The following is an 11,877-nucleotide window of genomic DNA, read 5'->3' as shown; positions in this document are numbered from 1 at the left end:
CAATCTAAAACTGATGGTTTGAGGGATTCTAGAGAGCTGTTTCTCTTCAGTCCACATTGGAAGACCTGAGAGGCTGGGTTCCAAAGCAGCAATAGAGTAGATGCACTCACCAGCAAGAAGTGAAAGCTGATAGGCAAAGCCAGCACTGCTTTCCCTTGGAACTTTTCACAGACGGGCTGCCTCCAGAAAGAGATGCCCATTATGGATTTTCCCCTTCAATTAATTCTTCCAGAAAAGACCCACACAAGCCCATACATGAAGAGGTGTGTCTTTTAGTGGGTGCTATACGCAATCAACTTGACAAGTGAGAGTACGCATCAACTATCACAAGGGTGCAAACTTGTTGCAGCCTACCATATCCAGACACATGCAGCTCATCGCAGTATGGGTGCAACCAGGAACCTGGGTGCTGATCTCATTCGCTCCATAGAGCAAAAGCTCATCTCACTATCTGGGCTCTAGGGGGAATGGTGGCTTGAGGCAAAGAATCCCTACTCCCTTTCCCAGGATTCACTTTGTAATTCCATTTCGTCTCTTTGTTTTCAGGTTAAGGGTAGCTTTATTAGAGAAGTGAAGATGGCTGCATGCTATCTTAAACAAAATTACTGAAGAAGGGATCCAAAGAGTCCCCTCTTGTCCTTGAATGTGGTCTCCATTTCTGTGCCCCGTTATTCCTAGAAAAGATGATCCCACACCTCAACAACGGTGATTCTCTCCTTCTCCACATGAAGGCATTGATGGCCCCTCAGGTAGTTTCTATTGGAGCAAGCTGTTGTCTTCTACCCAGGCCAGTCCCTCCTTAGGCTCTGGGGCTGGGACAGGAAGTAAGATGTGTGAATGTCCCTTCTCTGTGGTCACTTTGTAGCTCTTACAAGCAGATTTCTGCTCAAACTCCCCCAGTTGTGCAGAAATCCACTTGTCTTACCCAGCTGTACCCCTAGCATGAAAGGCATCGCAGTCAGTGGCAGGAACGAAGCTTTGCCCTGAGGTTGGTAGCGCACACAGTCTTCCCTCACACGGCCCCACTCTCCACTCTCTTACCCATCCACTGCTCGGGCTGTTCTCTTGTCAGATTTCTCCTCTCCCTTCTGTGATAAAGCGCAGGACTCGTACATGACCAAAGCAACTGTCATCCAACATCCAGGAAAACTAGGGCAGGAGTTCAAGGCAGGAAGTGAAGCAGCAACCATGGAGGAATGTTGCTTACTGACTTTCTACCATCTACTTGCTCAGCCTGCTTTTCTTATAGCACCTGGGAACACCAACCCAGGGGTGGCACCACCCACAGTGAGCTGGGCCCTCCCATGTCAATCATCAATCAAGAAGATGTACCACAGGCTTGCCTACAGGCCAGTCTGGTGAGGACATGCTCGTAATTGCAGTTCTTGCATCCAAAATGGCTCTAGTGTGTGTCACAGCTGACCTAAAACCTAGCTAGCACCGCTCACAATAAACTTCCTAGCAAACGATTTCAGACACATCCCCAGTTTCTAGACTTCTCTGAGTTTGACTCCAGCTTTCAGATGGCCCAAATGAAGATACCCAACTACCTCATCTAGAGTTCGGATGAAAATTAACTTGATTCCGTACTGAGAGGACAGTGGTGGAATTGTGTGATTGGGTGTGTCCTTGAACTTCCTGTGTTCTTTGAGTCTAACTTTCCTTCACGTGAAAGAGGTTAGGGAGATGGAAGGAGGCAGTAGAGGCCTAACGTTTGCTAAATGCATGTTTAATATGCTCTCTTAGATGATGAAGATGAACATCTTCTAGAACTGCTTTCAAATAACATATGTGGAGCCAAAGGGTGCTCACAGGGAATCTGTAGGGCTAGAACATCAAAGGGCCACTGGTAACCTAGTGAAGGTAAAGTGACGCCTAAGGAGCTGGGGTGTGTACGTGACTATTAACCTACGGAAGGGTGCAGTGGTGACCGAGACGAGCTAGGTACGTGCCTATTAACCTAGGGAAGGGTGCAGTGATGCCCAGGAAGACGAGGTATACACATGCCTGTTTGTTGCAATGAATAAGGATGTGTCTGGAAGCCTCAAATGACTCTCCAACAAAGGTATCTTAGGGTTTACAAAGCAGAAACACTCTTCTTGGAGTGTCTGAGACACGGGAAGTGGAGAGATGGCTCTGGATTTGAGTACTATTTGTCTCTCTTGCAGAAGGACTCAAGACCAGTTTCCAGCACCCACACGAGGTTGGCTCACAACTACCTATAACTCCAGTTCGGGAGGATCCATTGCTCTCTGACCACCATAGGCATACACATAAATAAGGCTAAATAAATCTTAAAAGAAAAATTCTGGGAAAAAATGGGTTACAAAATAAAATTATGACTCTTCCTTCCCTCACCCTGGTCAAAGAGCCTAGAGGTTTCTAGAAGCCCGGGTAAGCTCCCTGGAACATTTATTGTTTCAGGGCAGAGTTCTTGTATGGAAAGTGACAATTCCTCTCACCTTGTGAGTTCTTTTCATTCAGTAAAAATGATGGGTACTCATGACTGAACTTGCCAAACTGCATGTTCACAGCCAACTTAACAGCCCAACTTGTCTTCTGAAGGGAGTCTGGGTAACAAAATTAATCAGCTCATTGAGCTTGATTTGGACACAATCCAAGAGAGTGCTAATGACTTGGTTCTCCTTTTTATCAGCATGGGGATTTGAACACCGGGCCTTGTACTTGCTAGGCAAGTGTTCTACTGCTGAGCCGCAGCCTCTGCTTTCATGGCATGTCTCTAATATTATGTTTTCAGAGATAATTTTCACAATTGCATCTGAGGCTTTCCTTAAACATGTAAAATAAAGCTCCCTTTGCTCTGCTGTATTTTCACATTAATTAGTGTACACAGAAGGTCCCAGATCCCAGAACGGGAGATATTGCGATAGAACACAAGCTGGTGAGAATGAATGAAAGCCATTCTCTAAGAAGCCACCCGTTAGCTTGCCATATGGCCAGAGCGATATTAGTTCATCTTTTTATTTTTAGTTGGGTTGGAGAGGCATCCATGACCGACACTGACTCCTTCTTGTTCCTTTTCGGTTTGTTCATATTGTTGTAAACACTTGTGTGAAGCAGCCAGGCCTCTTCTCACTGATGGTTTTCTCTGGGGGCTCGTTTGAGAAGACTGCCATTTAAGAACGCCGTGTCGAATGGGAGTTATCCTGCGTCGTTCATGGCTCTTACCGCCCTGGCCTTCTTATTGTCAGTATCTGTAAGTACCACTGTTAGTGAATTTGGCTAGCAGCGTTTGAAGCAGATGAGATTTTAGCTCACGCCTTGATAACGGCATTGGCTCAGTCTAAGCGAAAGCCTTATTTTCATTAAAGGGAGCAGACATGCTGAGGAAGAAGGTGCTATTTTTACATAGGGTCTTTTTTTCTACTGAAACCACATGATAACACTGTGCTGTTAAAATGATCTCCAGCATGCTGAGTTAGCTGAAGAAACAATATGCATGTTGCCAAAATCAAGGCGGTACTATTCTGAGCCTACTCAGCTCCAACCTCTAGCTCTCCTTGGTGGTCATGAAGAGGAGACCAGGGCGGAGCTGGTAAGAAAGGCTAAGTCACATGCAGAGCGGAGGCCAACTACAACCACCAGCAGGAGAGTATATACATTCTGGACTATTTGGCTATTGACGGCCCTCCTTCATTGACATATGAGAAGTTTTTAATTAGATATGTTCATATTACTGATAATTACTTTAATCACACACATACACATACATGCACAAACACAGTTTCTCTCTTACACACACATACACACACATACACACACACAAACATACACACAAACACATACAAGCACAAGCACACATAGATTCAGTCTTTCACACACACACACACACACACACACACACACTATATAGACCAGGCTCTCCTCTAAATTACAGGAAGCTAGCTGCCCCTACCTCCTGAGCACTGGGATTAAAGGCATGTGCCACCATGCCCTGCCCTATACAGAGTTTTAAGTGAAGCCAGTATAACACAGAACTCAGGCTAACTTTAGAACTTCACAAATAGAGGAAGTTTAAGTAGATATCCTCCAACTTCCTTTTTTCTTAAAGATATTATTATCATCATTTATATTGTTGTTAATGTTATTATAAATGCCATGATTGAATATATATGACAGGTACTTCACTAGGCCATTTATAGAAAGTCTTTGTTGGTGCCCACAGTGGTCTCTTGTCTCCATTTGCAGAAGATAGAAGTTAGACTCCGCTAGGAAGTAAGTGATTGGAGATTCACGCTTACATGTGGCTAGCTAGCTTCAAAGCCTCCATTCCTCGCCAGGCTTGCCGCAGTGCTGTGTTAATAAGGAACCCAGCCCTCCACTAAGTAGGGCTCAGTCTTCATTCTCCCTACTTTTCCATCCCTGTTCTTCAAAAGTACTAATGAGAGCAAGTTAGCACAAACCAAAACCAGAAAGATGAAGGACTTCGCTCTTTGTGGTCTTCAGGCCCTGTGTGCAAAGCACCACAAATTTTGCTTCTCTTGCCCTCAAGTACAAGAAGACTTTCCCCCACTGCATGCCAGAATTGGAGTCAAGTACTTGTTCACAGACAGGCTTGTACTTGACAGAGAAAATAATTGGAGTACCTGTCGAGCAGACAGATGCTCATGTAGAGGACCGCTTATTGCTTCTCTGCCCTGTCTCTAAAGCAAAATTACTTTTGTGGCCTCCATATTCCCCAGGATCTTGTTCAGATTCGGGGCTCGGAGTAAGGAGAACAGCATAGCTGCCAGGCTCACGTAATCAAAGACTGTAGCCACACCAAAGCCACCTGGAAAGATGACAAGGTAGATAAAATGGGATCAACAATGCAATGCCCTGGATTTAGGAAGAAATTAAGGGAAATTGTAGACAGAGGGAACAAACTATTTGGGGAGGGGTTGCCACATGTATGGGAAGAAAATTAAAGACATTTACCAAGTATGCTTAATACAATCTCAGCTACAGTCATATTTTCTTTAAAAAATAGGAAGATGTTAACCAATTAATATTCAATGCCTTTTTTAGACTACATTAATGTTCCCTTGGTGAGGTGGTCACAAGGCCAATAAACTCTGTCCAGGTAATGCTCTAAGGATGGTTGACATCTGAAAATGTGAGCAAAATTACCACACAGTGATAGAGACAAGAGAAATCCTGCATCAAGCAAGATGGAAGGTCTTGACTTCCAAAAAGTTGTCCTCTGACCTCCACATTCATGCCAGAGCACAAACACCACCCCCAACACAACAATAAAAATATTTTAAAAGCAAATAAGTAAAGCTCCAAACAAATAATTGCAGTTACATTCCTCTTATATGTTCCTTTGGCTCTGTATAATTAATTCTTGGCCAGTCAGCATTCAGATTTCAGAAACTTATCAACTTCTAGACCAGAGGTTAAAAAAACAAAAACCTCCAAGACCTGGAATCCTTGACTGAGTCTCTCAGTACAGCCTAGAGGTTGTCTAAGACTGCTGGTTTAGAAGCTTGTATTAGGAGGTGGGGGTCCATTCCTTTAAGTATCAAGGGTCAAGAGTATCCACATCCAGGTTGTGGTGGCACACACCTTTAATCCCAGCACTCAGGGGCAGAGGAAGGTGGCTCTCTGGGTTCAAAACAAACCTGGTCTACAGAGTGAGTTCCAGGACAGCCAGGGCTACATAGTGAGACCCTCTGTCCAACAAAAACAGAGACTCCCCAGCATCATCTTCTCAGGAGTCTCTGAGACTCCTGTTGAAAGTCTGATGTCTGGGCAAGGGTGAGAGAGAAACAGATGCGAGTTTTACAGCCCACGACAGGAATGGCAGATCCTACAGCAGGTTGGGCTGACACGCGAGGGCTTGTGGATAGGCAGATTATTCTTTGGGCCTCCAGTTCACAAAAAAAAAAAAAAAAAAAAAAAACCATGGAGACTTATTAGTACTTATGAAAGCTCAGTCTTAGCTTAGACTTGTTCCTAACTAGTTCTTATAACTTAATTTAACCAATATCTCTTAATCTACGCTCTTGTATGTGGCTTGGTTACCTTTACTCAGTACTACCCATCCTGTTTCCTCTCCATCTGGCGGGAGACTCCACTTTCTTCTTCTCCGAGTCCTCTCTCTGTCCAGAAGTCCTGTCTATACTTCCTGCCTAGCTATTGGCCATTTAGCTTTGTATAAACCAATCACAATGACAAATGCATGTACAGGTTCCCTCAGAGGCCAGGAAGAGGGCATCAGAACCCCTGGATCTGGGGTTGCAGGTGGTTATAAGCCAACTGATGTAGTGCTGGGAACAGAACTTGGTCCTTCATGAGAGCAGTCCTGATAACCACTAAGCTATCTCTACAGCCCCAGTAAAACCATCTCAAGGACTCTTAGGCGTCCAGGAGGTGAAGTGATTTGTTCTTTTCACACATGGACCAAATGGAGCCAACAGAAAACAGACAATTCTTCTGGTACATTGCCAGTCTCTACTCTCTGGGTGAGTTGTAGCCCACGCGAATGACAGCTATGTGCTTTGCCGAGTTGGGAGTTTCACATTTTAACAGAGGAAAAGTCAAATTCTGCTTTGATATTAACTCAATATTTGACAATAAAGGGTCCAAATTCTTTTTTCAAAAAAAAAATCTTTGAATAAGATCATCAAAACTACCAAAATGTCAACATATTTTATTGTTTCATTTTGAAAAACAAGACAAGAATGGTTTGTGTTTTGCAAGCCGTGCACGTTCTTCTGAGCCCACTTGGGCTGTGTCTTTCTTGTCAGCTTCCTCTTCTGGGACCGCAATTTCTTTTGCAACAGACTAGTCTCTTTTTCCTTGACAAACAACAACTTTGGAGGCTGGGAAAATGGCTCGGTAGTTAAGGGCATGTGTTAATCTCACAGAGGATTCAAATTTGGTTCCCAGTACGCACGTGCCAGCTCACAACCACCTGTAACTCCAGTTTGAGGGTATCTGACACCCTCTTCTGACTTCTGGGGACACTGAACTCACATGTTATATATCCACCTGCAGAGAGGCACACATACATGTGAATTCTTTAAATAAAACCCTATTTTTTCTTTATCTTGGCTGCCTTGCTTTTCTCTTCATCCTGTGGGCTCCAGTGCCATTGATACCCTTTGTTTGTCTTAACTACTTAATCACAGTAAACATAATTGTATCTGGTTTTGTCTGTGTACACGATGACAGAGATCAGGGATCTTCAATATGCCAGGCAAATGGGATCACTGATCTGTATTCCCAGCCCAATTAAGCTCAACTTTAAGCAAATATACTGTTTTAGTTAAAATTCTATTGCTGTGACGAGACACCATGACCACAGCAACTCTAATAAACGAAAACATTTCATTGAGGCTGGCTTACAGTTTAGAGGTTTAGTCCATTAGCGGGAACCGTGGCGGTATGCAGGCAGACATGGTGCTGAAGAGGTAGCTGAGAGTTCTACATCTGGATCTGCAGGCAGCAGTTAAAAAAAAAAAAAGTGGTCTGGTTTTGAAAACTGAAAACCCACCCCTAGTGACACACTTCTTCCTACAAGGCCACGCCTACTCCAACAAGGCCACGCCTACTCCAACAAGGCCACGCCTCCTAATAACGCCACTCCCTATAGACCAAGCATTTAAATACATGAGTCTATGGGGCCATTTTCATACAAATCACCACATTTACCAACTTCTATTTCACGTAGAAACCCAGATGAATAGTTAATAACTTAGTGTTATATATAAGCAAAAGTGAGCATGTTTGGTAACGGGTCCAAAGCATGTCACTGTACCACAGTGCACCAAAAAAAAAACCAACGTGCTTACATGTTAACAGTTATGCTTAGCATTTTGTATTCTATCAGAAATTATCTAGGATTGCAAAGAGTTCCCATTACTTGAGTAAATATTAGCCCAAGATTTTAAAGTTAAGCTGAGGATATTAGAAATTTTGATTATATTAATATCCTACAGAGTATGATTAGTGATGCTAATAGATGGTCAAAATTATTTTTATTTTATATCTATGATTTTTGCCTGCATATATGTCTGTGAACCATATGTATGCCTGGTGCTCACAGAGGCCAGAAGAGAACACTGGATCCCCTCGAACTAGAGTTCCGGACAGTTGTGAGCTGCCATGTGGGTGCTGGGATTTGAACCAGAGCCCTCTGGAAGAGCAGACAGCATTCTTAACCACTGAGCCATCTCCCCAGGACAGAGTATCAAAACTCTTAGTTTGGTTATTAACACAATGTTGTTGTTGCTGTTGTGCTGGAAACCAGGGTCTTGTGTACACCACACAAACACGACACCGAATTCCCCTCCAGCTCTGGGTGTGATGTCACCTGTCCTTCACTCCCCTTGACATTAAGTAGCAAAGCTAGCTTATGTCATCGGTAAACCAGTGTCCAAAATGAGAACATTTAGAAAGTTAACAAAAATATTCTGAAAAGTAAAATGTACAAATGCATTTTATTTAACACACTGAAATTCAACCTTCTGTCTTAAACCCAAAGTATAAACTAGACTGATTTATCCAAAGATTTCCTATGAATACATCAAACAGATTTAGATTATCATATAAAAATGCTTGTGTTAGCACTTTCTGAAATAATTTTTACTAAAAGACTGCACTTATTGTATTTAAAGTTTAGCTTATTTTACAGTAATTCTAGAGATATAGATTTATATAAACATTCATCACTCTTCTTAGGTCAATTAGGACAAAATTTCTTTAACTTAAAAGATCTCGTTGTGATTTATTAAACCTCTCCAGAGGTAAAACAGCATGACACACACAGAGAGCGGTACAAGCATTTCACAGTTGCAGAGAGCTGGCCGGCTTCAACGCAGTGACCTCAGCTCTGGGTCAGCAGTAAGCATGGAGACCAAGAACTGGATCTTCCACTTCTCAAACGGCTGCTTCCCTTTCTAGTGGGTATGAAAGATTTTCCTGATTCATTTGAGCTCACCGGTGAACAAATAGGCAGATGAAAAGATGGACAAACTGGATTAGCGCTCACCTCTCTCCAGGTAAAGAACAGAAACAGATCCACTGTCCACCTTACAGAGAACCCCGTGTTATCATACCACAAACCAAGGTCCCCACAACAGCCAGCCACTGTGTGTAGCAGGAAGATACAAACACAAAGCCATCTCTTAGCCAGGAAATCAAATCCAGGCCTGCACAGCAGTCCTGTACTTAAAAGGGCTCACGTGTGTAACCACAAACTTCACAAGGATGATCTTTAGATTGGTTCCGCTGATTTGAAAAACAAACAAACAAACAAACAAACACCAAAACCCCGTGAATTCCACCAGGGCTGCACCCAGTTGCAGAAAGAGGCTCTTGGTGCAAGCATAGTGATGTACCCTAAACTGTAGCGCTTGCCGCTGTTTGCACAAGAAAGTCCCACAATAGTGACTTTGGAGCTGTCAACATATTGTCAAGAGTTCAGTGTTAATAACACTAGGCTCAGACTTGGTCCATCTGTAGACATCACAGAGCGGCCCCAGCCCTCGACACCTTCAGAGACAGCTCGTCCAATTTGTGAGTCCCAGACTCGACTACTTCTTACAGCCAGCCATGAGTCTGCTTTCCTGCGGCTTCTAACCGGAGGGCTTAGTCTCACTCCGGGTCAGTGCTCAAAATAAAGCTAACTCTTCATGGACCTGATAAATGATCAATGTCAAGGGCAGTTATCCGGGGACTAGAGAGCTAGCATCACATACTTTGCAGATAAAGAAACTGAGTCTCAAAGAATCTGATGACTTCTTTGCTTTTATAATGTCACACTTTGTCACATTTGAAATCAAAGACAAAACAATATTTTTTCCAGCACATGCCTTCTGAGTCTTTGTTCTTTATCTATGTTACTACTTCTTCTAACGATTTAAAAATGACTGTGGGTGTGGCATATGCACACGTGTGTGTGCATATATGTGTCATATACACATGTGTAAGTTCAGGTGCACACAAGAAAAATGTCAGGTGTCCTTCTCTGTCACTCTTGCCTTATTCCCTGGAAACAGGGTCTCTCACTGAACCTGAAACCGGCTGGCAGCCAGCAAGCCCCAGTCAGTGATTATTGGCTTTACCCTTCCTCTACTCTCCACAACATAAAGGCCCAAATTTTTGAAACAGGTGCTGGGGATTTGAACTCAGGTCCTCAGGCTTGTACTCTCGCTAACTGAGCCATCTACCCAGCTCCCACATGTTTTTAAGACCTCTCCTCTTAGCTGCCCTCTTCTCCTAGGTCTCTGTTAAGATGGCATTGTTCTAGAAGCCAGGTACCTGGGGGCTGGGCAGACTGCCGATGCTGGGTATATGAGTCATTGTTCCAAACAATCAACTTATTAAATTTTGAACAACTTGAACAACTGCTTCACTTTTCAAAAGTTAAAAGCCTAGTTTCAGAGAAAAGCAGCAAGAGACCCACATTTGTTAAAGTTGAGCGAGGGGCTGGGCGAGGGGCTGGGCAGGGGGCACAGCTCCTCATTGGTGGGGTACTTGCCTAGGTGTAAAGAAAGGGGTTCAGTTCCCAGCATCACACACAAGGAAGTTAAACTCGCAAATGAGTAGGCTAATAAAGTTGGTTTTAAGACATTGGAGAAACTAGGGCTTATACGGACTGCCAAAACATAAAAATTAAACAAATAGTAATTTTTAAGCCTGTAAGGCCATTAAAACTACCTTTATTTGAGACTATATTTCCACCAAAAAGAAACCTGAATATTAACACGTATCTTTCAGTTCCTGGGCTCCAAACAGTAACTAATCCCAAAGTCAAACAGGACACACCCTCCTATAAACTAAATGCTCCCTAGGAAACTGTACACAATGCCCCGTGCAACACTGAAAAGGCACACAGTTACCTTGCTTGCTTTATCTTCAAATATCACCGCAGTCCTCGGCATCTTTTTTAACTATGAACCATTGTTTCCCTGCCTTCCAGAAGCTGCTAAAGTGAAGCAAGACAGACTTTCATTTGTTTCTGACCTTTCTTTCTCTCCCTCTTCTCCTTCCCTCCCTCCACCTCTTCTCCCTACACCCCCACTCCGCAAGCCTCAGGTCTCCTGTATTCCAAGCTGGCCCCATTACTTACCTGAGGATGACCTTGAACTTCTGCTTCTTAGCCTCCACCTCCAAACACATTGGTCACCACCACCAAACACATTCTCTGCGTTGCTGAGGATCCAGCCTGGGCCTCTGTGCCTGATCTACAAGCCCTCTACCCTTGAGCCAAATTCCCAGCCCTCACTGTAGCGAGTTATTTCTACAAGTCCAGTTTATTTTTCTTTCTAGCACAAGATGGATTTCTCTATACCCATAATCAGTAACGCTCGATTGAGAAACCTTCTGTGTCACAAGGTAGCCAGCAAGGTAATTGGTGGAAATAGGTTCCCTCTGTAACTATTGCCCACTGGAGATCTGGGCTAAAAGATAGACTAGACAGCTGGCTGAGCAATAAAGGAAAAAGAGATACCAAAATATCCCTGAAACCAGTTGTCATGTGGGCCAGGTAATACATTTATGCCTACTATACCTAACATAACCAAGGATTATATGAACAGGTTTTACCAAGTGGAAACAGAAAATGCTTTTAAGGAGGGGGGAAAGGCCCCCATCTATACCACGGCTTTCTCTGCTGAATGTTTCCAGGAGGCAAACAAAAGCCTTAACAAACTTCGATGGCTAAGAGCTACACAGTAAACCTCAATTCTTGTCCCTGGAGCCCTAAGATATGCTCATCTGAAATTCCAAAGCCCAGTAAGCAATTCTGAGCTGTTTACCAGGAATGCTAGTTAATTTAGTTAGTTAAACCATAAATGCTTCACCAGGCCATCATTTCCCCATCAGAAAACCCATAAAATAACCCCCAAAAGATTATAATGCAGCAAG

At 43.4% G+C, this 11,877-nt stretch overlaps 1 non-coding gene across 1 annotated transcript; it reads right to left on the bottom strand.

Moving 5' to 3' along the window:
- Positions 1-740: 740 nt before the first annotated feature.
- LOC119826924 lies at positions 741-854 on the bottom strand. Its single transcript, XR_005287492.1, has one exon. It is a non-coding gene; the product is annotated as a small nucleolar RNA SNORD22 (small nucleolar RNA).
- Positions 855-11,877: the final 11,023 nt, after the last annotated feature.

This window comes from Arvicola amphibius, chromosome 11 (assembly GCF_903992535.2).
Source record: "Arvicola amphibius chromosome 11, mArvAmp1.2, whole genome shotgun sequence".
In the NCBI taxonomy this organism is placed as follows: domain Eukaryota; kingdom Metazoa; phylum Chordata; class Mammalia; order Rodentia; family Cricetidae; genus Arvicola; species Arvicola amphibius.
Note: the sequence above shows the minus strand (reverse complement) of the source record. Positions and strands in the feature narration are given on the sequence as shown.